Genomic DNA, 26,170 nt, shown 5'->3' with positions numbered 1-26,170 from the left:
CACCTGCTCCAATTCCCGTGGTGGGCGGGGCGGTAACATTCCGGACTTTTAGATACTATAACTCTGATTTATGCTTTGGTTATAATTTTTCTTGAAAGAAGCATTTGATTTTCAATCTAGGGTTCATGCAGCACAAGAATGCCCTTCACATTTCTTAACATATTAGCGTAACATGTCACTATCAAAACTTCTGCAAGCATTTTCTACAATGAAAGTAGTGTTTACCCTTGGCTAACTAACCCTTCAAGAAGGTCTTGTGGCACAGTGGGTGGCATCCCTCCCTCTGAGCCAGAAGCTCTGTGTTCAAGTCGCATTCCAGGATTTGATGTCCAAGGAAGGTGCATTTATAAGTGGCCAAAACACTTTGAACATTAACTTGTAGATCCTTCTAGCATCCGCTCATGACAGGCAGTCACAGCGGGAGAGATTCCTGGTCAGCCATACGATGGAGAGAAATGAAAGATGTGCGGGTTAGGTTGATTGGCCGTGCTAAATTGACCCTAGTGTCAGGGGGGTTAGCAGGGTAAATATTTGGGGTTACGGGGATAGGGCCTGGGTGGGATTGTGTTTAGTGCAGACTTGATGGGCCGAATGGCCTCCTTCTGCACTGTAGGGATTCTATGATTGGCTCTGCTATCATTTATCCATAGCTCCAGGCAACAACATGCATGTAAAAGTGTCTGTTGCCACAGCATCTTGGACACTGCTGGGGGATGGGATGGGTGTGGTTTGTGGTTGGTGGCACCAGTGTGATGTCAACAGCATGAGGTTTGATCTCTCTTCTGGATTCAGTAATCCATCTCCTGTCCTACCCATTGTGGAGGTTGTGGCACTGTGGCTTGGACCTGTCTTCAGGCAGAAAACTCAAGAAGTGAAACTGACCTTCCAACAAGTTTAAGGCAAGGGGTTCTCTGGAAGTGCACCACTATTGTGTACAGTTTTGGTCACCTAATTAGAGGAAGGATGTAAATAAGGTTGAAAGAGTGCAGAGAAGGTTCACAAGGATGTTGCTGGGACTTGAGAAGCTGAGTTACAGAGAGAGATTGAATAGGTTGGGACTTTATTCCCTGGAGCGTAGAAGACTGAGGGGAGATTTGATAGAGGTGTATAAGATTTTGATGGGTATAGATAGAGTGAATGCAAGCAGGCTTTTTCCACTGAGGCTAGGGGAGAAAAAACCCAGAGGGCATGGGTTAAGGGTGAAAGGAGAAAAGTTTAAAGGGAATATTAGGGGGGGCTTCTTCACGCAGAGAGTGGTGGGAGTGTGGAATGAGCTGCCGGATAAAGTGGTGAATGTGGGCTCATTTTTAACATTTAAGAAAAACTTGGATGGGTTCATGGATGAGAGGGGTGTGGAGGGATATGGTCCAAGTGCAGGTCAGTGGGACTAGGCAAAAAATGGTTCGGCACAGACAAGAAGGGCCAAAAGGTCTGTTTCTGAGCTGTAATTTTCTATGGTTCTATTCAGTTGAGGACTCTGGGTCTGTACTCATTGGAGTTTAGAAGTATAAGAGGGGATCTTATTGAAACTTACAGGATACTGCGAGGCCTGGATAGAGTGGACGTGGAGAGGATGTTTCCACTATTTGGAAAAATTAGAACCAGAGGGCACAACCTCAGGCTAAAGGGACGATCCTTTAAAACAGAGATGAGGAGGAATTTCTTCAGCCAGAGAGTGGTGAATCTTTGGGAATTCTGCCGCAGAAGGCTGTGGAGGCCAGGTCATTGAGTGTCTTTAAGACAGAGATAGATAGGTTCTTGATTAATAAGGGGGTCAGGGGTTATGGGGAAAAGACATGAGAACGGGGATGAGAAAAATATCAGCCATGATTGAATGGCAGAGCAGACTCGATGGGCCGAGTGATCTAATACTGCTCCTATGTCTTATGGTCTTATAATCACAGGACTCACATGGAATTTTGTCGAGCAGAAGGAAGTAATTCAGTAAGACATTGGCTCTTTGAAAGAACTATGCCCCACACCCCAGTGTTTTCCCCTTAACCCGGCAAATGATTCCTCCTTCAGGTACAAGAACAAAGAAAAGTACAGCTCATGAACAGGCTGTTTGGCCCTCCAAGCCCGTGTCGATCATGATGCCCTAACTAAATGAAAAAAAGTCCTTCTGTCCTCAGTCGGTCCGTATCCCTCACTTCCCTCCCTATTCATGGACCCATCCAGAAGCCTCTTGAATGTTGCTAGTGTGCCTGCTTCCACCACCTCCTCTGGTGTTCCAGGCACCACCGGAGCGAGGCGACGTCTTACAAGCTGTGCCCAGCACAGCTTCTAATTCTATCGTTTACTTTCATTCGGTAGCACAGTGGTTAGCACTGCTGCTTCACAGCTCCAGGGTCCCGGGTTCGATTCCCGGCTCGGGTCACTGTCTGTGTGGAGTTTGCACATTCTCCTCGTGTCTGCGTGGGTTTGCTCCGGTTTCCTCCCACAGTCCAAAGATGTGCGGGTTAGGTTGATTGGCCAGGTTAAAAATTGCCCCTTAGAATCCTAAAATGCGTAGGTTAGAGGGATTAGCGGGTAAATATGTGGGGGTAGGGCCTGGGTGGGATTGTGGTCGGTGCAGACTCGATGGGCCGAATGGCCTCCTTCTGCACTGTAGGGTTTCTATGATTCTGTAGGGTTTCTATGTTTCTAAAACTTAATTCTAACTTTTTTAAACTCTCTAACATTTTTAATTCAATCTCTTGCTATACCCTAGCTATGACTATAACACTACATTCTGCACTCTCTCCTTTCCTTCCCTATGTACGGTATGTTTTGTCTGTATAGCGTGCAAGAAACAATACTTTTCACTGTATACTAATACATGTGACAATAATAAATCAAATTAAATCAAATCACCACTCTCTGTGAGAAAAACTTTCCCCGCACATCTCCCTTAAACCTTCCCCCCCTCTCACCTTGAATCGGTGCCTTCTTGTAATTGACACTTCCACCCTGGGAAAAAGCCACTGACTATCCACCCTGTCTATGCCTCTCATCATTTTGTAAGCCTCTATTGGGTTCAGTTGCCTCTTCAAATTTCCTGGGAAATTTGCTTCCACAGCTCTTTCAGGTACAGCATCAACAACCTGGGCAGCACGGTGGCACAGTGGTTAGCACTACTGCCCCACAGCTCCAGGGACCTGGGTTCGATTCTTGGTTTGGGTCACTGACTGTGTGGAGTTTGCACATCCTCCGTGTGTCTGCGTGGGTTTCCTCCGGGTGCTCCGGTTTCCTCCCACAGCCCAAAGATGTGCAGGTTAGGTTGATTGGCCGTGCTAAATTGCCCCTTAATGTTCCCGGATGCGTAGATTAGAGGGATTAGCGGGGCAAATATGTAGGGTTATGGGAATAAGGCATAGGTGGGATTATTGTCAGTGTAGACCCGATGGGCCAAATGGCCTCCTTCTGCACTGTAGGGATTCTATGATTCTGCATGAAAACTTTCTAATTTTCCTCTATCTCTTTTTATTCTAAATCTAGGTCGGGGGGGGGGGGAGGTTTAAGAAGTGTCTCAAAGGGTGAAATGGAGCCAATGTGACAGAACGGTTTAGGAAGGGAATTGCAAACAATTCCAATTTGACTTTAAAAAATTCAAAGTTTTTCTTACGATAATATGAATCATGCTCTTGAGGAATTGCAGACAGCAAGTCTCAAGTAGATGTAGTCCTCTGGTGTAGTAAACTTAGACACAGTAATACAAAACATAATTGGAGCAGGCTTTACCAATGGAATTCAGCCCTCATTTTAAATTCATACATCCTTTACATTTTGTAATGACTTCAGTCGGGCCTTTGAGGTTGGCCTATTGGAGTATGAGCTCCCTGACTAAGGATCCAATTGATGGGCCAATCAGGGAGTCTTTGCCTTGTACATAACGGGGAGTGCCAGTTCCTCTGACACCCCTGGGGGTAGACTGCTAACTACTAGCACTCTGTGTACTGCTGTTAGAGTTATAAATAAAGGGATTTTGGTGGAGGGACTTGTGCCTCTGAAGACTTATTACACCTTTATATAATATTTTATGTTCTATTATTATCGCTAATTTATTATTTGTTTTCAAATCCCTTCATGACCTCAACCCTCACTATCTCTGTAATCTCCCCTCACCCCACAACCTTCCAAGATATCTGTATTGCACTGATAATGACCTCTTGTGCACTCACAATTAGAATTGCTCCATCATTGGTGGCCCTGCTTTCAGTTCTCTGGGCCTCAGGCTCTGGAATTCCCTATCTATATTTCTCCATCTCTACCTTACTTTACCCCTTTATCGCTCCATAAAAACTATCTCTTTTACTAAGGTCTTGGTGGTCTGACCTCAGATTTCCCAATGGAAATTACACATTATACTGCATCTGCCATGCATGTGCCCACTCACTCAGCCTGTCCAAATCAAGCTGGAGCATCTCTGCATCCTCCTCACAGCTCACCCTCCCACCCAACTTTGTATCTTCTGCATATCTGGAGATCATGCACTTAATTCCCAATTACTAATCCACCACATTCCTCACTGTGTCTTGTGGATCGGCTTTGGGGAGTCAGGAGGCGAGTTACTCGCCGCAGGATTCCTAGTCTCTGACCTGCTCTTGTAGCTACAGTCTTGGTCAAACCCAGAGCTTCTAGCCCAGAGGCAGGGACAGTATCCACTGTGCCATCAGTACTTCCGAAGGTACACATTGTAATTTAAAATGGACAGTATTGGCACAAAAGTGCGACAAAACACAACAAAATGAAATTAAGTTCTTGTAGTCAGGAAGCTCTCATAAGTGTAAGGTTTTTAAAAATATATTGTCGTTTATTTAAAAGGAGACATTGGGAGGAATTTTCCCATCCCGTCTGCCACGGGAATCGGAGCGGGCGGGACACGGACTGTGCAAAGGTTCGTTGACAGGATTTTCCGGTCTTGGGGTGAGCACGGCGGGAAAATCCCGCCCATTGAATATGGATTTTTCTGGAAGAGAGGGTTGGTAGGTGAGCTGATCTTTAAGATTAAGGGTTTGGTAGGACCGACATAGAGGAAATGTTTCCACTTGTGGGTGAGTCCAGAGCCAGGGCCCACACTTATAGGACAGTAACTAATAAATCCAACAGGAAATTCAGGAGAAACTTCTGTTTCCAGAGAATGGCTACAATATAGAATTCATTACCACATCGAGTAGATGAAGCAAATAGCATTGATGGAGAAGAGGAAGTTATATAATCACATGAGGAAGAGAGGAAGACAGGTATGTTGATGGTGTTAGATGAAGAGAAGTGGGAAGAGGGTCGTGTGGAGGACCAACATCACCAAATGGCTTGTTTCTGTGCTGTATATTTATGTAATTCTATATCAAATTGTGCCATGATTCTGAACTTTCTGGACCTTCCCTTCCCGTCCCTTCGTTGCTGCCTCACAGCGCCAGGGATCCGGGTTCAATTCTGACCTCAGGTCACTGTCTGTGCGGAGTCTGCACATTCTCCCTGTGTCTGCGTGGGTTTCCTCCGGGTGCTCCGGTCTCCTCCCACAGTCCAACGAGGTGCAGGTTAGGTGAATTGACCATGCTAACTTGCCCCTTAGTGTCCCAAGATGTGTAGGCTAGGGGGATTAGCCATGGTAAATGTGCACGGTGACACAGTGGTTAGCACTGCTGCCTCACAGCTCCAGGGACCCGGGTTCGGTTCCCGGCTTTGGTCACTGTCTGTGTGGAGTTTGCACATTCTCCCCGGGTCTGTGTGGGTTTCCTCCGGGTGCTCCGGTTTCCTCCCACAGTCTGAAAGATGTGCTGGTTAGGTGCATTGACCCGAACAGGTGCCGGACTGTGGCGACAAGGGGAATATCACAGTAACTTCATTGTAGTGTTAATGTATGCCTTACTTGTGACTAATAAATAAACTTTAAACTTTACTGTTGCCTCACAGCGCCAGGGACCCAGATTCAATTCCAGCTTTGGGTGACTGCCTATGTGGAGTTGCATGTTCTCCCCGTGTCTGTGTGGGTTTCCTCCGGGTGCTCCGGTTTCCTCCCACAGTCTAAAGATGTGCGGATTAGGTTGATTGGCCATGCTAAATTGGCCTGGTCAGGGTGAGGATACGGGGATGAGGCCTGGGTGGGATTGTTGTCGGTGTGGGCTTGATGGGCCGAATGGCCTCCTTCTCACTGTTGGGATTCTATGATTTAAGAAATTAAGAGCAAGATAATATCATAGCACCAGCAGCATGAGTGACAATTGCCCGCTAACTTTGGTGTATAAAAGGATGAGGAAGGAAGCTATAAGCTGAAAACATGCAGAGCAATGACAAGCGAACATGAGGTAGGAGATACCCAATAACCTTTTGACCTCAACAGTGAACTTTTTATCTGAAAGACAAGCCTGGCTTAAGCTGCAGTCTCATTGCTGAGTTAACGCTGTCACCTCTACATTATAGTTCGCAGTGTAAACCTTGCAGCCGACATAAAATCAGCGTTTATATAATAAATTTTTTTTAACTGCGAGTGCTGGGCCAGTTTCCCTCTGGACACTTACCAATGTAAATAGCTATCCGAGGGTATCACATTCCTAACTCGCCCACCCACTCGCCAGTCACCTAATAAATCATCTTGAGGCAAATAGATGAGTGAGGCCGGTGCCCGTGACTCTCTTGTAACTGGGTGTAAATGGAGTGGCTCAGACGCTTAGCTGCCCATTGCACGGAATAAGCTGCAGTGGACTTACTGAGGCCTGGTATTAATGGGATTCAGGCGGTAATTAGAGGGAGAATGATTTGCTAAGAACTGCTGTAGCCTTTCTGAACCAGGTCCAAAAATAATACCAGATTTGAACTTCCTGTTTTCCTCATGGTTGTAACATTCAATGTGTGTTTTATTTTTAAAGGATTGCAGTGTTAAGATGGGGATGGGGGGGAGGGGGTGGGGGGGAGCGGGGGGAGGGGTGGGGTGGTGGAACTGAGATGGGGAAGCGTGTTTCCTGAGATACAGTGGAAGCTCTCTCCTTAGTTTAAGTTTATTTATTAGTGTCACAAGTAGACTTACATTAACACTGCAATGAGGTTACTGTGAAAATCACCTAGGCGCCACACTCCAGGACCTGTTCGGGTAACACTGAGGGAGAATTTAGCACGGCCAATGCACCTAATCAGCACATCTTTCAGAGTGTGGGAGGAAACCGGAGCACCCGGAGGAAACCCACGCAGACACGGGGAGCACATGCAGACTCCACGCAGACAGTGACCCATGGCTGGAATTGTACCAGGGTTGCTGGCGCTGTGAGGCAGTGTTGTTAACCATTGTGCCATCGTGCTGCTGTTTAACTTGACTTATTCAACCCGTGCCAGACCATCAGCCCAAAACCACAGTTGCGAACTGCTAATTAAGAGGATTAATTTCTACAACCCGATAAAGAAAGACTTGTGTTGCCAGAGCGTTTTTTTTTTGCCATAAATAATTGCTCAAAGAACTGGAGGGAAAAATGAGGAGAAATTGTTTTGTGTAGCAAGTTGCTATGACCTGCAATGCACTGCCTGGAAAAATAATGGAAGCAGATGTAATAGCAACGCTCGAAAGGGAATTGGATATATACTTGGAAAGGAAAAAGACACTGAGTTATGCAGAAAGAGCAGGAGAATGGGGCTAATCGAATAGCTCTCTTAGAACCAGTACAGATAGGACAGTCAAGTGGCCTTTTCTGTAGTGTACCACCAGCCCTATTCTATATATGAATACTTTCACTGCCTTCTTGCCATTGGGGAAGAAGTGATCCAAATACATGTGGTGTATTAGAATCATAGAATCCCACGGTGCAGAAGGAGGCCATTTGGCCCATCGAGTCTGCGACGACCACAATCCCACCTAGGCCCGATCCCTGTAACCCCTAGCTAATCCTCCTCACACTAAGGATCAATTTAGCATGGCCAATCCACCCAACCCGCACATGTTTGGACTGTGGGAGGAAACCGGAGCGCCCAGAGGAAACCCTCGCAGACACGGGGAGAACGTGCAAAGTCACAGCTAGGGTGCAGAGAAAGATCAACTTAATATATGGTAGGTCCATTCAAAGTCTGATGGCAGCAGGGAAGAAACTGCTCTCGAGTCGGTTGGTACGTGGTCTCAGACTTTTGTATTTCTTTCCTTATGGAAAAAGGTGGAATCGAGTATGTCCAGGGTGGGTGAGGTCCTTAATTATCCTGGCTGCTTTGCCGAGGCAGCGGGAAGTGTAGACAGAGTCAATGGATGGGAGGCTGGTTTGCGTGATGAACTGGGCTTCATTCACGATCCTTTGTAGTTTCTTGCGGTCTTGGGCAGAGCAGGAGCCAAACCAAGCTGTGATACATCCAGAAAGGATGCTTTCTATCTGTAAAAATTGGTAAGAGTTGTCAAGGAAATGCCAAATTTCCTTAGCCTCCTGAGAAAGTAGAGGTGTTGGTGGGCTTTCTTAACTATAGCGTCGGCATGGAGGGACCAGGAAAATTTGTTGATAAGCTGAACATCGAGAAACCTGAAGCTCTGGATCATTTCTACTTCATCACCGTTGATGTAGACAGGGGCATGTTCTCACTACGCTTCCTGAAGTCGATGACCATCTTCGTTTTACTGATATTGAGGGTGAGATTACTGTTGTCGTGCCAATTCACCAGATTCTCTTGGGATCGGGTATGGCACAAGATTTCAAACAGACTGGTTTAGAATCATAGAACCCCTACAGTACAGAAGGAGGCCATTCGGCCCACCGAGTCTGCACTGACAACAATCCCACCCAGGCCCTATCCCCGTAATCCCACGTATTTACCCTGCTAATCCCCCTGACTCAATGGGGCAATTTAGCATGGCTAATCAACCTAACCCGCACATCTTTGGACTGTGGGAGGAAACCAGAACATCCGGAGGAAACCCACGGAGAAACGATGCAAACTCCACACAGGCAGTGACCCAAGGCTGGAATTGAACCCAGGTCCCTGGCGCTGTGAGGCTGCAGTGCTAACCACTGTGCCACGGTGTAGCATTTGGGGCAAGGACCAAAAACAATAGCTAATTGGAGGAAATTTCTGCTGGTCCAGTACTGGATGTGAGATAGGCAGTCGGACAACTTAGCTATGATGTGGAGATGCCGGCGTTGGACTGGGGTGGGCACAGTAAGAAGTCTCACAACACCAGGTTAAAGTCCAACAGGTTTATTTGGTAGCATGAGCTTTTGGAGCGCTGCTTCTTCACCAAGTGAGCCCAATTTAGCAACAGTGGAGTTGCGGTGGAGTTGGGTATCGTCTATGAACATATAAAAACTAACGCTGCGTTTTTGAGTGGTGTTGCTGAAGGGCAGTGTGTAAATGTGAAATGGGACGGGGGGGAGGGGAGGGGGGTGAGGGGAAGATAGACCCTTGAGGATCTCAAAGCTAACAGTGCAGGAGCAGGAAGAGAAGCCACTGAAGTTTACTGTCTGGCTGCAAAGCACGAAGATCACCATAAACGTGCTGCAAAACCACCGCGCAAGAAAAGTAATTTGTCACGGTTCATTGGGCATGAAGAAAGAACCCTTCCTTAAAAAAAAATGAAAGGTTACAAAGGATTTGGGTGTTGTTTAAATCCTGTCTCAGAGCATTTCTTTAAAGGTTACGATGTCATGTAGTTTCAGAGTTAGGAAGTAAGAGGAGCTTTCCGAACACCAGCTCCACCTCAGGCCAGTCAGTGATTGTGACACACACTGACAGTGGACAGCAGGAGGCTGGCTGAGGCTAAGACTGTTGCCTGCGCCACTGAGCAAAGCGATATCACTTCCCCAACAACTTCATAAATGGTTTGCGTCTTTGGGCAACAAGGTTCAAAAGTTTTGAATTACGGCTGGTCCAGCCACTGAGCTGCAACATCTGCCCTTAGTCCATAGAACCATAGATCCCTACAGTGCAGAAAGACAAAATGGAGTTTATACTGACTCTCCAAAAGAGCATCCCACCCAGGCCCATCCCCTCCCTGCCTTATCCCCATAACCACACGCTTTTAACATGGCCAATCTACCTCATCCAGAACCAGGGGTCACAGTCTGAGGATTCGGGGTAGACCATTTTGGACGGAGGTGAGGAGACATTTCTTCACCCAAAGAGTGGTGAGCCTGTGGAATTCATTACCACAGGAAGTAGTTGATGCCAAAACAGTGGAGCAGGCCCGAAGGGCCGAATGGCCTCCTCCTAGAATCATAGAAACCCTACAGTGCAGAAAGAGGCCATTGGGCCCATCGGGGCTGCACCGACCACAATCCCACCCAGGCCCTACCCCCATATCCCTACACATTTACCCGCTAATCCCTCTAACCTACGCATCTCAGGGCACTAAGGGGCAATTTTAGCATGGCCAATCAACCTAACCCGCACATCTTTGGACTGTGGAGGAAACCCACGCAGACATGGGGAGAACGTACAGACTCCGGACATTGTGAGGTAGCAGCGCTGCCGTGCAGCCCCACAACGTGCCGTGGCGATGAAGGAGACCTTGATATAACTTGGATTTGCTAGTTAGCAAATAAATGTGCAACAAATGCTGGATGGATTCAAATCTAGCTGTTGATTTTCTAAGTTAATGTTACCGATTATGACAATATATTCAGTAACATTGGATGATGGTAATATTTGAGTTTGGTAGCTATCAGGCATGCATTAGCATGGTTGTATTCTCTACCCAGCATACATGCATATGCAGTGAGTTGCTGTGGGTATGTTCCTTGCTTGTCGAACTGTAAAATAACATATTCTGAGGGGGAACAAAACTAAAACCATTACTGGAGAAAAAAAGGCAAAACTAATTTCACAAATTACTGCAGTTCAAAATTGCCCAATCATCTTAGCCAGAGGACTGGAAGATAAGCAAAATGCTTATTAGACAGGATTAAAGAAAAACAACATATTTGGTCTCAGGCATCTCCTTGAATTTAATGCAGGATGCTGCACTTGCTCCCTAACAGCTCTGTCCATTTCATTTTCAAACTCGGCTCTTTCTTGGAGGAGCTATTTTGGCACGACACATGGATAGTTCTCATGGTGACAAATAGAAGCCCACACAGCTCGCAGTGTCTTTCCAGTAACACGTAGCCAATGAGCTGGCCCATATTATATTATGGAAATAACTGGTCCAGTTGCCGAAAAGTTGATTTTTTAAATTGTTGCCACAAGTAGGCTTACATTAACACTGTAATGAAGTTACTGTGAAAATCCCCTAGTCGCCACACTCCAGCACCTGTTTGGGTACACTGAGGGAGAATTTAGCATGGCCAATGCACCTAACCAGCACGTTTTTCAGACTGTAGGAGGAAACCGGAGCACCCGGAGGAAACCCACGCAGACATGGGGGGAACGTGCAGACTCCACACAGACAGTGATCCGAGGCTGGAATTGAACCTAGGTCCCTGGTGCTGTGAGGCAGCAGTGCGAGCCACTGTGCCACCGTCAAACCACAGGTTGAATTCTGCTATAATCTTCAAATTAGCCATCCCAACAAATAAATGATCAAATTAAAGGACAAGATGCCATGTGCCTATTGGAGGATGGGAGGCTGGTTTGTGTGATGGACTGGGTTTTGTTCATGACCTTTTGTAGTTTCTTGCGGTCTTGGTCAGGGCAGGAGCCATACCAAGCTGTGATAAAACCAGAAAGAATGCTTTCTATGGTGCATCTGTAAAAGTTGGTTTCATGGCATGGTCTGGACTGGGAAGATTTCTCTCTTACCATGAGTGTCTAACTCAGCTTTGTTGCTTCAAAATGACTTGCTTCCACTATCTACCCTATACACGTAGAGCTGCTGGGTAACACATCACTCTTGGGTACAACGTGAATTGGTAATCAATGTTGGGTTTGGTGGACATTTTCTCTTCCACCTTCTTCCGTCGGGAAAAAGATACAAACGTCTAAGGTCATGTACCAACCGACGCAAGAACAGCTTCTTCCCTGCTGCCATCAGACTTTTGAATGGACCTACCTCGCATTAAGTTGATCTTTCTCTACACCATAGCTATGACTGTAACACTACATTCTGCACTCTCTCCTGTCCTTCCGTATGTACGGTTTGCTTTGTCTGTATAGCGTGCAAGAAACAATACTTTTCACTGTATACTAATACGTGACAATAGTAAATCAAACCAAAAATCCTGAATCTAGTTCAAATTACCATGTGAATAGGTCTTTCAGATGCAGGGACACTGGCTCTCTCAACCTCTCAAGGTATGAAATCCACAACACAGGATATATAACTGACTTAATCACCCAACCTATTTGGAAAAATACTTTGAACGTATTCAAATCAACATGATGAGAAAGCTATACTTTTTGTTTTCTGTTACAAATAGCAGAAGCTGTTCGAGAAACAGAATCCCACTTGAAGCCATCAAACCCACTACAAGTCAACTAAGCAGCCAAGATAATAAACAGTAAACCATGAAAGTGGAAGATGGACTCTCCCGAATCTGCTCCAACTTTGAGTTAAGCTCAGAACCAACATCCTAGAAATTTGACTTCAAGAAGCCTTGCAGCTAAGTTAGAATTCTCTGCTTTGCAAGACATCGCCTCAGCTAAAACATCAATTCATCTAAGAAACTACAGGTCTGCCACAAAGGAGACTGAAACAACTAAAAGTTGTAACTATATTATACTTTCTTCACCAGTACCCTATTTTGTATGTGATAGTGTGTATGAATCGAGTGAGTGAGGTGTCATGGTTTAAACATCAGGGTTAAATGTGTGATAATAAATAACATTATTTTGAAACCCACAAAAAGATTGCTGCTGGAATCATTTAATTGGAACAATCACTCTGAGGGTGAATAAACTGACACCTCTTCCTTATGGGCACATTGATCATGGGAAATAAAAAGGGACAAATAAAATCTGCCCGTGATAGTAACCACAGTGCACAAAGGACCATGGGCATCTCTCCCCATTGGAGAGAAACAACTGATTTTACAAGGCAACTGGATAGGCCTTCCTGGATTCAGCTGGTACAGGAACTGAACCCAGGCCAATGGCATCCTCCTACATCACACTGTAGCCATTAAGTCAACTGAGCTAAACGACCTCCAGAATTTGTTTGTGCACTAATGCCTTTGATCTATTTCTCCCTCCTCCACTTCATCTCTCCTTTTATTGGGTAATGCAATAACATATGCAAAACTATATATAAAAATCACATGACTAAATGTTGTAGGATATTTTTTATTCATTTGTGGGACATGGGCATCGCTGGCTGGCCAGCATTTATTACCCCTTCCAAGTTGGCCTTGAAACTGAGTGGCTTGCTAGGCAATTTCAGAGAGCAGCTGAGAGTCAACCACATTGCTGTGGCTCTGGAATCACATGTAGGTCAGACCGGGTAAGGACGGCAGATTTCCTTCCCTAAAGGGCATTCGTGAACCAGATGGGTTTTTCCGACAATCGACAATGGTTTCATGGTCATCAGTATCATAGAATCATAGAAACCCTACAGTGCAGAAAGAGGCTATTGGGCCCATCGAGTCGGCACCGACCACGATCCCACCCAGGCCCTAGCCCCATATCTCTACATATTTACCCGCTAATCCCTCTAACCTACGCATCTCAGGACACTAAGGGTCAATTTTAGCATGGCCAATCGACCTAACCCGCACATCTTTGGACTGTGGGAGGAAACCGGAGCACCCGGAGGAAACCCAAGCAGATACGAGGAGAATGTGCAAACTCCACACAGGCAGTGACCCAAGCCGGGAATCGAACCCAGGTCCCTGGAGCTGTGAAGCAGCAGTGCTAACCACTGTGCTACCGTCAGTAGATTATTAATTCCAGATATTTTTTACTGAATTCAAATTTCACCATCTGCCGTGGCGGGATTCGAAGCTGCGTCCCCAGAACATTAGCAGAATTTCTGGATTAGCAGTCTCATGATAATACCACTAGGCCACTCCCTATTTGATTAATTGTCATATGATGAAATGTGATAAGATCAAACCCCCAGAAATATGTTTAAGCAAAGATAAGAACACTAAATATCGGCTGTCTTCATGGTATGTGTAACACTATCAGGACCCTAAATTCTCAATTACATGGAATCTATGGTATTAACCTATCATCAGTAGGGAGTGGAATGGGATTGTCCTTTCACCCCTAGAAGAAGGGTAGTTTTCAAATGCTGCAATACATTCCTTGTTGTATGATTGCTGTTAGAATCATAAAATCGTAAAATCCATACAGTGCGGAAGGAGGCCATTCGACCCATTGAGCCTGCACTGACAACAATCCCACCCAGGCCCTATCCCGTCACCCCACAAATTTAACCTGCTAACCACCTGACACTAGGGTCAATTTAGCATGGCCAATCAACCTAACTCGCACATCTTTGGAGTGTGGGAGGGAACAGGAGCACCCAGAGGAAACCCACGCAGACACAGGGAGGACGTGCAAACTCCACACAGACAGTGACCCAAGGCCGAATTGAACGTGGGTCCCTGGCGCTGTGAGGCAGCAGTGCCACCATGCCACCCCAAATTATTGCACTCGTAGAAGAGACTGCCGAAATAGCACTCATTCACGTACCAACCGACTCAAGAACAGCTTCTTCCGTGCTGCCATCAGACATTTGAAAGGACCTACCTTATATGAAGTTGATATTTCTCTACACCCTAGCTGTGACTGTAACACTACATTCCATACCCTCTCCTTTCCTTGTACGCTATGAACGGTATGCTTTGTCTGCAGAGCGTGCAAGAAACAATACTTTTCACTGTATCCCACTAGAACCATAGAATCCTACAGTGCAGAAGGAGGCCATTCGGCCCATCGAGTCTGCATCGACCACAATCCCACCCAAGTCCTATCTCCAATACCCCATGCATTTACCTTAACCAGGCCCCCTGACACCAAGGGACAGTTTAGCATGGCCAATCCACCTAATCCGCACATCTTTAGACATGTGACAACAATAAATCAAATCAAATCATTTAGATCTTGAGATCTGTTTTAATCTGAATTGACCCCAGCTCCCTGAACTCAAAGACAAGAGCGCCCCGTGTCAGCTCCAACGTCGACCGTTTGGAAACAGCCCATCTTTTATTTTGTCAGTTCAGGTTTCAATTTCTTTGTAAACAGAGAAAGCTGGCATCTTGTAAGGAATCCAAAGCTGGGCTGATTGCATTGATCAAGTGCAGGTCGGTTTGACATTTTCGCTTGGCACTAATCTCGACGCTATTATGTGGTATAAAAATACCTCATTGGCAAGAAATTAGAGCTGAAACTGAGGAGTTTGGAAATGCCAGCACAGCTTCCCCTGAGTATCCGTTACTAATGAAACAGCAAAGTAACCAACCGACATTCGTATTAAATCCCGCTACATCAGGGCATTTTACACTTTGAGAACTTTAATGCTTTGAACAACAGCCACCTACCCTGTTAGAAACTTAATCGTCTTTCACAAACAACTTATCAGGCCCATTCAGTTTCTCTATCTGCGGGCAGCCATTCGGCCAAAGGGACGAGGAACATTCGGAAGAATTGGTAAGGACGTACCTCCCCAACTCCAGAATGTAAAGTGAATCAAATAATGTCCAGCTATCGCAAGGATTCTGAATGGGACACATCAACATGGGTGGTACGGTGGCACAGTGGTTCGCACTGCTGCCTCACAGCGCCAGGGACAAGGGTTCAATTCCAGTCTCGGTTTACTGTCTGCGTGGAGTTTGCACATGCTCCCTGTGTCTGCAAGGGTTTCCTCCGGGTGCTCCGGTTTAGACCATAAGACATAGGAGCAGAATTAGGCCATTCGGCCCATCGAATCTGCTCCGCCATTCAATCATTGACTGATAGTTTTCTCAACCCCATTCTCCCACCTTTTCCTCGTAACCTTCGATCTCCTAACCAATCAAGAACCTATCTATCTCTGTTTCCTCCCAAGTTCAAATTTGTGAGGGTTAGGTGGATCGGCCATGCTAAATTGCCCCTTGGTGACCAACGATGTGCGGGTTAGGTTGATTTGCCATGCTAAATTGCCCCTTTGCATCAGGGGGACTAGCAGTGTAAATATGTGGTATTACGGGAAATACGGGTGAGGTTGTTGTTGGCGCAGGTTCGATGGGTCGAATGGCCTCCTTCTGCACTGTATGGATTCTATGAACTCTTCCCATGGATCTGTGTCCATTGTGTTCATTTCTGCTTACAACTAGGTCAAGGGTCTGAGCCAATGAAGTGCTCAGAGTGGCAGTAGGCACCAAGGGGATAGAGTAGGGCTGTGTGACATAATGTTTGTTGCTAATGTATGCAATACACAAGTGTATTGCATATGTTAGCTTGCTAATCCTGTTCCCAATGTTACCTGCAAAAGCATTGTGAAATTACATCATTTACTCAAAAGGAAGAGCTGTACGCATAGAGTGCCTTATTAATCTCTGAGGAACATATCAAATCGTTTCACATGAATTACGCTTGAAGTGCAGTCACTGTTATTGTGTAGGCAAACACAACAGCCAATTTGTGCAAATATCCCAGAGGCAAGGGGAAAAATGAGCAGCTAACCCTGTTGCTAGCTGAGGGATCCGGGCACCAGGGGAATGATCTGCTCTTCTTCCAATAGGAGGAGGCCATTCAACCCCGAGAGTCTGTTCCGTCATTCAACTACATCTCAATTTATCTGTCATATCCCTCAGTACCCTTATCCAAGAAAAATCTATCAACCTTTTGGAAATATCAATTGGGATTAGCTTTCACAGCGGACTTTGGGAGATTTGCGGGGTTAGGGGGTTGGATTGCTGTTGGTGGGTAGGTAGGGGGAGGAGCTGTTGGAGGGTGGGGGGAGGCACTGCTGGAGGGTGGGGAGTGGGCTATTGGAGAGTTGGGGGGAGGGGCTGTTGAAGGGTGGAGAAGAGCTGTTGGAGAGGATGCCATGGACCTTTAGGGTTCAGCAGCTGAACATGTGTGAACTAGGTTTAAAGTTCCTTCTGACCCCTGCCAAAGTGGGCGGCACGGTAGCACAGTGGTTAGCGCTGCTGCCTCACAGCTCCAGGGACCTGGGTTCGATTCCCGGCTTTGGTCACTGGCTGTGTGGAGTTTGCACATTCTCCTCGTGTCTGCGTGGGTTTCCTCCGGGTGCTCCGGTTTCCTCCCACAGTCTAAAGATGTGCGGGTTAGGTTGATTGGCCATGCTAAAAAATTGACCCTTAGTGTCCTGAGATGCCTAGGTTAGAGGGATTAGCGGGTAAAATGTGTATGGATGTGGGGGTAGGGCCTAGGTGGGATTGTGGTCGGTGCAGACTCGATGGGCCAGATGGCCTCTTTCTGCACTGTAGGGTTTCTATGATTCTAAGTGGCACTCCCTGTTTCACTGGGTACCAGCTCAAATGTGTACCCGCTTGGAGTGCAAACCTTTTGCATATTGGTTACCAATTCAGACATCAACAGTTACTGGACAAGATTTTTTTTTGGAGTAAAAAAACTGGTTTTGAGCTGTCATAGGATCAAGGCCTGGGCCAAATGTCTCTTTCCTTCTCTATCTTCTTCCCCCTCACCCAAAGCATGCAACCATGCCAGATTGGCCAGTGTGCAAGCGAATCGAGACATTATATTCCAAACTAAAGAGCAGGAAATCGTCTAGGATGGGATTTTCTGGCCACGCTCACCCCGAAACCGGAAAATCCCACCCGTGTTTAATGGAACTTTGCATGGTCCAGGCCCCGCCCGCTATGATTCCCATGGTGGACAGGAGGGGAACATTCCGCCCATTGTGTCTGCACTGCAGGATCCAAATACTCTCATCCTCTCCTTTCAGTCTCTCTCGTTAAGAATCTCAGGGTAAGATTTGTGAGTTATTGGTACCAGTACACCATACCAGGAAGGGGCACACATCTCCGTTGCTGATGTCTTTAAGCCTTCTAACTTTGTATAGTTGCGATCATGTGTCTAGTCTTAATAAATTAACCCACAATGTGTTTAGCCAATCCTTTATGAGTGATTGGTGTTGCTAAAAATTGGAATGGCAAGACCATAAGGAACATCAGTAAGCCGTTCGGCCCCTCAAACCTGCTCTGCCATTCAATAGGACAATGGTTGATCCGACGTTCCTCACGTCACTTCCCTGCCCTTTCCCGTAACCCTTGATTCCCGTTCTGATCAAAAGTCTATCTATCTCTGCCTTAAATGTACACAAAGACTCTGTTTCCACAGCTCTCTGTGGCAAGAAGTTCCAAAGACCCTCTGAGGGAAGAAATTCCTCATCATCTCAGTCTTAAATTGGCACCCCTTTATTCTGAGACTATATCCTCTGGTCCTCGACTCTCCCATGAGAGGAAACATCTTCTCAGCATTTACCTTGCCAAGCCCCTTAAGAATCCAGGATGTTTCAATGAGATCATCTCTCGTTATTGTAAATTCTAATGAGCAGAATGGTAGGTGGGAAGGCAGCAGTCATGGCAGAACGGGGATGTGAACACACCTTCCATCAGCATTGCAACTTGTGTTTGAAACTGGTTGAACTTATCCTGCCGACTGGTATTGGGTCAGAATGCTCCAACCATCATGAGATGTGGGGCAGGCTGGATGGGCCTGCCGGTCTTGCCCACTGATTGTGTATGTTCATAACCCTTCGGTGGCATTTTTACATTACTATAGCAGATTTTCTTTAATGTTGTTACAGAATTCATTGCCACAGAAGGCTGTGGAGGCCAGGTCGTTGAGTGTATTTAATACAAAGATGGATAGGTTCTTCATTGGTAAGAGGATCAAAGGTTATGGGGAAAAGGTGGGAGAATGGGGCTGAGAAACATATCAGCCATGATCGAATGGTGGAGCAGACCCAATGGGCCGAATGGCCTAATTCTGCTTCTATGTCTTTATGGTCTTATGGTAAACACAGAAAAATGGGTGGTTGACAGAACGGGAAACTAGATTGTTAAGGCAAGATTGGGAGTTCGGGTGACAAGGCATGTTATGTACTCTTGCCTCTCACGATCAAGTCTGTTAATGTAGCCACAATCATCCAGTGTCCCATACATTGGCCAATAATCTGGTCCAACTATTGCCATTGTCTGGCTACATTTCTCTCAATAATCACATTTGACAACAAAAACATACAAGGTCCATTTATAAAGAGTCTTCAGTGTAATGAAATGTCCCAGGGTGCTCCACAGGAGCATTGGAAATCTACGTACAACACTGACACATGTAAGGAAATATTAGGTCAGGTGACTAAACACTTGGTCAAAGAGGTGAATTTAAGGAGTGTATCAACTGAGGAAAGTGAGATAGAGAGAAGGAAAGTGAGATAGAGAGAAGGAAAGTGAGATAGAGAGAAGGAAAGTGAGACAGAGAGAAGGAAAGTGAGATAGAGAGAAGGAAAGTGAGACAGAGAGAAGGAAAGTGAGATAGGGAGAAGGAAAGTGAGATAGAGAGAAGGAAAGTGAGACAGAGAGAAGGAAAGTGAGGAAGAGAGAAGGAACGTGAGAACGAGAGAAGGAAAATGAGATAGAGAGAAGGAAAGTGAGACAGAGAGAAGGAAAGGGAGATAGAGAGAAGGAAAATGAGAAAGAGAGAAGGGAAGTGAGATAGAGAGAAGGAAAGTGAGACAGAGAGAAGGAAAGTGAGATAGAGAGAAGGAAAGTAAGATAGAGAGAAGGAAAGTGAGATAGAGAGAAGGAAAGTGAGATAGAGAGAAGGAAAGTGAGGAAGGGAGAAGGAAAGTGAGATAGAGAGAAGGAAAGTGAGGAAGAGAGAAGGAAAGTGAGGTAGAGAAAAGGAAAGTGAGATAGAGAGAAGGAAAGTGAGAAAGAGACAAGGAAAGTGAGATAGAGAGAAGGAAAGTGAGATAGAGAGAAGGAAAGTGAGATAGAGAGAAGGAAAGCGAGAAAGAGAGATGGAAAGCGAGGGAGAAGGAAAGCGAGGGAGAAGGAAAGTGAGATAGAGAGAAGGAAAGTCAGGTAGAGAGAAAGAAAGTGAGACAGAGAGAAGGAAAGTGAGATAGATAGGCAGAAAGGTGTAGAGAGGTTATTCCAGACTGATATAATATATCAGCACAATATATATAGACCTATAATAATTAACTCATTTTTGATATAGAATTACACAGAAATTACCAGAGAGAATCAAGCCATTTGGCCCAAACAGTTCATTTAGCACTGAGCTGCAGTTTTAATCCTATGCCCTCCCCAATGCCCTTCAATGCCCTCCCCAATGTTGCCTTACCCCCTTCCTTCAATCACCTAGAATCCCCAGGTCGGTGGTGATGTTCACAAGGGGTCATAGGTTCAAGGTGAAGGGGGGGAGGTTTAACACAGATATCAGAAGGACGTATTTTACACAGAGGGTGGTGGGGGCCTGGAATGCGCTGCTGGGCAAGGTGGTGGAGGCGGACACACTGGGAACGTTTAAGACTTATCTAGATAGCCACATGAACGGAGTGAGAATGGTGGGATACAAAAGAATGGTCTAGTTTGGACCAGGGAGCGGCATGGGCTTGGAGGGCCGAAGGGCCTGTTCCTGTGCTGTATTGTTCTTTGTTCTTTGTAAAACCCATCATTCAATTTCAGTGGGGGGGGCTTAAAATGTGAGTGGGGGTGGGTGGGGGGGGCGTGTTGCAGAACGGTAACTCATGATAAACACTGCCTAATTTCCTTTCTGCTGAAATCAAAACTAACAGAAAATTGGACAGGGTACATAATGACAAGTCCATTCATTGTTGTCCATTTGAAGCCGTTGCCAACTCAGAAAGTTCCATCCATGATCTCTGTTTCGCCTCAGTCATACCAGGAATGCATTCCAAAGCCTTATAACACGCTGCATTAAACAGTCTCTCCTGTTCTCTGTACTAAATCTCACATTTCATCTCACATTTTATGTTCCCTCATCTTGGACCCTGCAGGAACAGGAAATAGCCTGCTTCTATCTATCCAGTCCCATCTCTTCATCATAATTTTCAACATCTCTATCAAATTAACCTGTTATGTACTCTGTTCAGATGCAAATACTTTCTTTGCAATGGTGTTTTTTTCAGACAGGCAGCAACTATTGGACTGCATTGCACCATCTCCATTGACCCAGACCCTTACTTATTGGATGGAATCCAAATTCACACAGCTGTCCGGCTGTGGCCTGGTGAAAGGTTTCATGTAGAAGAATATTACGACTTTAACTGTTATATTCACCGTCTCACAGCAGGAACCCAACATCCCATTCACATTTTTAATGGCCTTGGCCGAATTCTCCGGCCATTCACAGCGGTGGGATTCTCCGATCCCACTGGCAGCGCACCCCCACATGTGGGTTCCCCACCGGAATGGGGGTGATGTCAATGGGAATTCCCATTGACAGCGGCGGGACCGGAGAATCCCGCCACAAGCAAACATGGCGTCACCTCCCGCTGATGGGAAACACGCGGCTGGGAGGCTGGAGAACCTCACCCGCTTACCTATTTAAAATGCTGCTTTTAATGTGAATCTGAGCACCCCCAACCCCCCACTGCCACCCCATCCCTCCCCCCAAATCACCCGGCTCTTTAACATCATTCACTTTCCCAAATATAAGTGCTGTATCCATCTCCCGGCAAACCCCCAACCCCCAACACAACAGTCAGCGTCAGCCCGTATGCAGGAGGATGTATCTATGATCGGGATAAAGACTTGGGGGAAATGTAGAATAAAGGGTTCACATCAGAAGCATACATGATGCCGATGTAATAATGAAGTCAGATCACATGATTGAGAAGTAAGAGAGATCCAGAAGGTGGAGAAGCTCCAAACTATATAGAGGTGCAACTGTGTAAATATCCGCTGTAAATAAAGGAAGAATGGTTTTGAGACACTATAGACTTGAGAAGCATAGGGTAGCATGGTAGCACAGCAGGGCGGCAACGTGGCACAGTGGTTAGCACTGCTGCCTCACAGCGCCAGGGATCCGGGTTCAATTCCCGGCTCGGGTCACTGTCTGTGTGGAGTTTGCACATTCTCCCCGTGTCTGCGTGGGTTTCTCCCGGGTGCTCCAGTTTCCTCCCACAGTCCAAAGATGTGCAGGTTATGTTGATTGGCCATGCTAAATTGCCCCTAGTGTCGGGGGATTAGCAAGGTAAATATGTGGGGTTACAGGGATAGGGCCTGAGTGGGATTGTGGTCGGTGCAGACTCGATGGACCGAATGGCCTCCTCCTGCACTGTAGGGATTCTATGCGTTCTATGATAGTTCGGGACAATCCCCATCTGGATGCCCTGATCACACAACGAAACATTGGCCATTAAAAAGTCAGCAACCCTGCAGCCATTTTATGCTCACGGGGCATTAATTGCTTTCAGGTGAGACTTCTACCCCACCCCCACCCCCTCTCCCCTCCCTCTTCCCCTCAACCCCCTTGAGGAAGCAGTTCCATCTCAGAAAAGTTCCCCTGCGGTCCCAGGCACGCCAGGTGTGAGCGGAGTCCACTGATGGGACTAACAGGCATCAGTGAGGAAGAAGATCTGAAAGACAACAGGCGTGATGTGCAGATGGGGCCTGGCTGGCAGCTCCCAGTGAGGAAGGGGAGGGGGGCGCTGGGAAGGGGAATTGGCTTTGGGAGGCTGAGGAAGAGGGTTAGAGGGATGGAGGGGAGTTTGTGACTTTGTTGTGCATCTGATGGGCACGTGGGACCCCCCCCTCATTCTCACCCAAAGAGATACCTTCTCCCTTCTTTCCCGACACCAACCCACACAGTAAAATCAGCCGTTGGGCTACCCACCTGGCCTGCTCCTGCTCCTAATGCAGCTGAGATAACGGTTGTGGGCATGGGGGTGGGGGGTTGGGAGGGGGCAGGAGAAAGGTATTTAACTGGCGATTAATTGGCCACCTAAGGGCTTCAATAGGACAAAGAGTGGGCGAGTTGCCTCCCTACCCAGCCCACCATAAGATGGGAAACAGGGCAGGCGGGGATTGGAAGGCCATGCAATGTATTTGAAGAGCCCCTCTGCCTTTCTAGAGGCTGCAGGGGAGGGGGAAGGGAAGGGGACTAAAACCCATCCCAATAATTTGATTTAATCAAAGTGTATCATTGCAGAGTTAGTGAGACTCAATTCCAACTGAACGTTTCTGCCCACTGCACCATCTTGTGAGGCTTCCTCTGGTCTTCAGAGTTATTGATCGAGCCTCCTCCTTTTAACTTCATATATCAATTCAGACAGCGCTATCCTGAGCCCCATAGCCAGGCAATTTGAAGACAACAAATTGAAAAATCTTTGTTTATTCTGCCTGCTGCCTCACAGTGCCAGGGACCCGGGTTTGATTCCCGGCTTGGGTCACTGTCTGTGCGGAGTCTGCACGTTCTCCCCGTGTCTGCATGGGTTTCCTCCGGGTGCTCTGGTTTCCTCCCACAGTCCAAAAGATGTGCTGGTTAGGTGGATTGGCCATGCTAAATTCTCCCTCAGTGTACCTGAACAGGTGCCAGAGTGTGGTGACTAGGGGATTTTCACAGTAACTTCATTGCAGTGTTAATGTAAGCCTACTTGTGACTGATAAATCAACTTTTTATTCGGTTATAATTTAAGGATTGGCTTGTGTGGAGCATAAATACCAGCATGGATCTGTTGGGCTGAGTGGCCTGTGCTGTAAATACTCTTTACAATTATGGCATTGTCTTGACTAAACGAAAAATGACAGACCAAGATGCATTTATAAAGAACAAAGAACAAAGAAAATTACAACACAGGAACAGGCCCTTCGGCCCTCCAAGCCTGCACCGACCATGCAGCCCGTCTGAACTAAAACCCCCTACCCTTCCGGGAACCATATCCCTCCATTCCCATCCTATTCATGTATTTGTCAAGACGCTCCTTAAAAGTCACTATCGTATCTGCTTCCACTACCTCCCCCGGCATGCGTTCCAGGCACCCACCACTCTCTGTGTAAAAAACTTGCCTCGTACATCTCCTTTAAACCTTGCCCCTCGCATCTTAAACTTATGTCCCCCTAATAATTGGCTCTTCCATCCTGGAAAAAAGCTTCTGACTATCCACTCTGTCCATGCCCCTCATAATCTTGTAGACTTCTATCAGGTCGCCCCTCAACCTCCGTCATTCCAGTGAGAACAAATATAATTTGTTGAAGCTGTACGTGGGTGAAATGTCTCGGGGTGTATTTTAAATAGTAAGAACATAAGAAATAGGAGCAGGAGTAGGCCATCTAGCCCCTCGAGCCTGCCCCCCCATTCAATAAGATCATGGCTGATCTGAAGTGAATCAGTTCCACTTACCCGCCTGCTCCCCATAACCCCTGATTCCCTTACCGATCAGGAATCCATCTATCCGTGATTTAAACATATTCAACGAGGTAGCCGCCACCACTTCAGTGGGCAGAGAATTCCAGAGATTCACCACCCTCTGAGAGAAGAAGTTCCTCCTCAACTCTGTCCTAAACTGACCCCCCTTTATTTTGAGGCTGTGTCCTCTAGTTCTAGCTTCCTTTCTAAGTGGAAAGAATCTCTCCACCTCTACCCTATCCAGCCCCTTCATTATCTTATAGGTCTCTATAAGATCCCCCCTCAGCCTTCTAAATTCCAACGAGTACAAACCCAATCTGCTCAGTCTCTCCTCATAATTAACACCCCTCATCTCTGGTATCAACCTGGTGAACCTTCTCTGCACTCCCTCCAAGGACAATAAATAATAAATTAGCTTGCGGTGTAGTGACTGTTAGCAACTCGGCAGATAGGGTTTTAGCCACTATTAGCGCACAGCAGTGTTTAACAGAATCAGCGAGTGGGAATTTTACGACCCTTCCTACCGATGGGATCTTCCGGTCCCGCCAAAGTTGACCCCTGCTGCGGGTCGCCCGACAACAAGGCGGGCAAGTCATGCCAATCGCCATCAACCTCCAGTCCCGCTAACGGCCAAAGACGAGATCCCTTCGCTGTGGGAAAACCCACCGCGGGAGGGGCTTGTAAAATTCCGGCCATCATGTTGGCTCGGGGGGGGGGGGGGGGTGGGGGGGGGCGCGTTGGCCAGAATACCAGGAAAATGCCCTACAATTCCTCAAGTAGTGCCATGGGATTATTCCAAGTCCGGAACACTTCGGGATGGTACGGATGACAGTTGACTAGCAGTGGTTTCCTGATCACAGTTAAAAAGAAACGCCAATCTGACACAGCACGGTTTCCACTTTCTCCCTTTTTGTGTCTAATGTATTCATATACAAGCTTGCATGTCCTTCGTTCCTTCGCTCTCCTGCAGTGTAACCAGCCAGATGGAAGTTTCACGGCTCTCTCTAAATGGGCAATATAATCACAATCTCCACACAAACTATAGCAGCAGCCACTGCAGAAAGTGACTCACTGATGCCTTTGTCATTTTATTCATCTCAAACATTTCTCTGAGGAAAAGCAGTAGGCTATCATATTGGAGGGCATCCCTGTTACTGCCATCTTTTAGTTTTGCGACAAAGTCACTCCTAAATAGTCTCTGTCCGTAATCCCGGGACAAAATATTCGAGGAAACCCAGTTATGTTAATGTCTGCTGATGGACATGTATTAAATATCCACGTTTGACTCAGGCAGAGCAGGAGACAACCTCATGTCATGCATCGTGTCATGCGTGTGCTGGAAGTTTTATCAGCAGCTGGCTCCTTCGCTCAGTGATTAGAGCACTGCCATGTAAACCAGGGGTCACGAGTTCAACTCTCGTTCGAACCTGTGGGCACAATGTAGCTAAGAGTCGTTGTAAGGTAGGCGCAGAGAGACTGCGAGGCAACGTCAGACAGCTTTGATGAGTGGGCAAGATCACAGATCGGGTGTACCTTTGGGCGGCACGGTAGCACAGTGGTTAGCACTGCTGCCTCACAGCACCAGGGACCCGGGTTCGATTCCCGGCTTGGGTCACTGAATGTGTGGAGTTTGCACATTCTCCTCGTGTCTGCGTGGGTTTCCTCCGGGTGCTCCAGTTTCCTCCCACAGTCCAAAAGATGTGCAGGTTAGGTTGCTTGGCCGTGATAAATTGCCCCTTAGTGCCGGGGAGGACTAGCAGGGATAAAAGGGGATTGTGGTTGGTGCAGACTCGATGGGCCAGAGAGCCTCTTTCTGTACTGTAGGGATTCTATGATTGCACGCTGATCCTGTATGTGTCTGAGGCACCGCCCTAATGGGCAGCACTGAATCAAAAAAGTATTAAATGAGCAAAATGCTGAGGTGGTGAGTGTCAGTGAATGTTACCGTGAGAGAATTACATTCACTATATCATTTTGATATCAAAAGTTGCTCCGCATGTGA

General features: G+C 46.7%; 1 protein-coding gene across 1 annotated transcript in view; it reads right to left on the bottom strand.

The window, feature by feature from the left end:
* LOC144497532 (uncharacterized) overlaps positions 1-26,170 on the bottom strand; it is a 253,729-nt gene that overhangs the window by 16,646 nt on the left and 210,913 nt on the right. The window lies entirely within an intron of this gene.

Source organism: Mustelus asterias, chromosome 8, assembly GCF_964213995.1.
Source record: "Mustelus asterias chromosome 8, sMusAst1.hap1.1, whole genome shotgun sequence".
Taxonomy (NCBI): domain Eukaryota; kingdom Metazoa; phylum Chordata; class Chondrichthyes; order Carcharhiniformes; family Triakidae; genus Mustelus; species Mustelus asterias.
The sequence above is the reverse complement of the archived record's forward strand: the minus strand, read 5'-3'. Positions and strand labels throughout refer to the sequence as shown.